The sequence below is a fragment of the Penaeus vannamei genome, chromosome 25 (assembly GCF_042767895.1).
Source record: "Penaeus vannamei isolate JL-2024 chromosome 25, ASM4276789v1, whole genome shotgun sequence".
Classification (NCBI taxonomy): domain Eukaryota; kingdom Metazoa; phylum Arthropoda; class Malacostraca; order Decapoda; family Penaeidae; genus Penaeus; species Penaeus vannamei.
Window position 1 is genome coordinate 278501 of NC_091573.1, and position 2500 is coordinate 281000.

Below are 2500 nucleotides of genomic sequence, written 5' to 3' on the forward strand. Positions count from 1 at the left end.
GTCTGTCAATCTATATGTCTCTCTCTCTCTCTCTTTCTCTCTCTTCTAGTCTCTCTCTTTCTCCCCTCTCCACTTCCCCCCTCCCGCCATTCCAAGCCTAATGGGAGGGGCTCGACCTTCCCCCCTCGACTCCATCCCCCCCTTCCCCCCCCTTTCAACCAGGCCCCAGCTGTCACGGTCTCTGGTCACCCCTCCCTCACCCCCCCCCTCCCCACCCATCATGGCCCACCCTTCCTTGTCTTATCCACAAAGGTCATTTTTGCCGTAGAACATAATCTAAAATTCGACCTTCGAGATTTGTAAGGCAACATAGGGTTTGGATAGGAAGGAGGGAGAGAGGGAGGGAAGGAAGAAGGAGGGAGGGATGGAGGGGAGAAAGAGGGGGGGTGGAAGGGAGAAGGAGGGAGAGGTGGAGGAATAAATGGATGGAGGTATAAAAGGAGAAAGAAGTGGAGGGGAGAAGAAAGGAGGGAGAGTGGGAGAGAGGGGACGAAGAGAGAAGGAGGGAGGAATAGAGGAAGGGAGGGATGGAGGGGAGGAGGAGGGAGAGATAGGATTATGGAGGGATAGAGCGACAGAGGGATGGAGGGGAAGGGAGGGATGGAGGGGAAGAGGGGAGGGATGGAGGGGAAGAGGGGAGGGATGGAGGGGAAGAGAGGGAGGGATGGAGGGGGAAGAGGGGAGGGATGGAGGGGAAGAGGGGAGGGATGGAGGGGAAGAGGGGAGGAGATGGAGGGGAAGAGGGGAGGGATGGAGGGGAAGAGGGGAGGATGGAGGGGAAGAGGGGAGGGATGGAGGGGAAGAGGGGAGGGATGGAGGGGAAGAGGGGAGGGATGGAGGGGAAGAGGGGAGGGATGGAGGGGGAAGAGGGGAGGGATGGAGGGGAAGAGGGGAGGGATGGAGGGGAAGAGGGGAGGGATGGAGGGGAAGAGGGGAGGGATGGAAGGAAGTGAGGGGAGGGATGGAGGGGAAGAGGGGAGGGATGGAGGGGAAGAGGGGGAGAGGGATGGAGGGGAAGAGGGATGGAGGGGAAGAGGGGGAGAGGGATGGAGGGGAAGAGGGGGAGAGGGATGGAGGGGAAGAAGGGAGGGATGGAGGGGGAGAGGGGGAGGGATGGAGGGGAAGAGGGGAGGGATGGAGGGGAAGAGGGGAGGGATGGAGGGGGAAGAGGGGAGGGATGGAGGGGGAAGAGGGGAGGGATGGAGGGGAAGAGGGGAGGGATGGAGGGGAAGAGGGGAGGGATGGAGGGGAAGAGGGGAGGGATGGAGGGGAAGAGGGGAGGGATGGAGGGGAAGAGGGGAGGGATGGAGGGGAAGAGGGGAGGGATGGAGGGGAAGAGGGGAGGGATGGAGGGAAGAGGGGAGGATGGAGGGGAAGAGGGGAGGGATGGAGGGGAAGAGGGGAGGGATGGAGGGGAAGAGGGGAGGGATGGAGGGGAAGAGGGGAGGGATGGAGGGAAGAGGGGAGGGATGGAGGGGAAGAGGGGAGGGATGGAGGGAAGGGGAGGGATGGAGGGGAAGAGGGGAGGGATGGAGGGGAAGAGGGGAGGGATGGAGGGGAAGAGGGGAGGGATGGAGGGGAAGAGGGGAGGGATGGAGGGGAAGAGGGAGGGATGGAGGGGAAGAGGGGAGGGATGGAGGGGAAGAGGGGAGGGATGGAGGGGAAGAGGGGAGGGATGGAGGGGTAGACAGGTGGTAAGGAGGGGAAGAGGGGAGGGATGGAGGGGATAGAGGGCAGAGGGAGGAATAGAGGGTAGAGGGAGGGATGGAGGGGAAGAGGGGAGGATGGAGGGGAAGAGGGGAGGGATGGAGGGGAAGGGGGAGGGATGGAGGGGAAGGGGAGGGATGGAGGGGGAAGAGGAGGGATGGAGGAAGAGGGAGGGATGGAGGGAAGAGGGGAGGGATGAGGGAAGAGGAGGGATGGAGGGGAAGAGGGGGAGAGGGATGGAGGGGAAGAGGGGGAGAGGGATGGAGGGGAAGAGGGGAGGGATGGAGGAAGAGGGGAGGATGGTGGGGGAGGGATGGAGGGGAAGAGGGGGTGGGATGGAGGGGAAGGGGAGGGATGGAGGGGAAGAGGGGAGGGATGGAGGGGAAGAGGGGAGGGATGGAGGGGAAGAGGAGGGATGGAGGGGAAGAGGGGAGGGATGGAGGGGAAGAGGGGAGGGATGGAGGGGAAGAGGGGAGGGATGGAGGGGAAGAGGGGAGGGATGGAGGGGAAGAGGGGAGGGATGGAGGGGAAGAGGGGAGGGATGGAGGGGAAGAGGGGAGGGATGGAGGGGGGAGGGACAGAATTCGAGTTAGTTTCCTCCCTTATTGGCCCCTGTTATCGGCCGCAGCTTTGATTCTCTCGCTTCTTGGCTGATCTCTGTTCTCGCTACTCTCTTTTCGTCTGTCTGTCTGTCTCTCTCTCTCTCTCTCACTCTCTATTCTCTCTTTATCTCTTTCTCTCTCTCTCACTCTCTATTCTCTCTTTATCTCTTTCTCTCTCTCTCACTCTCTAT

At 61.7% G+C, this 2500-nt stretch overlaps 1 protein-coding gene across 1 annotated transcript in view; it reads left to right on the forward strand.

Moving 5' to 3' along the window:
• The window catches only part of Unc-115a (Uncoordinated 115a), a 374086-nt gene that overhangs the window by 1255 nt on the left and 370331 nt on the right, over nucleotides 1-2500 (forward strand). The gene's annotated exons all lie outside the window — the stretch shown is intronic.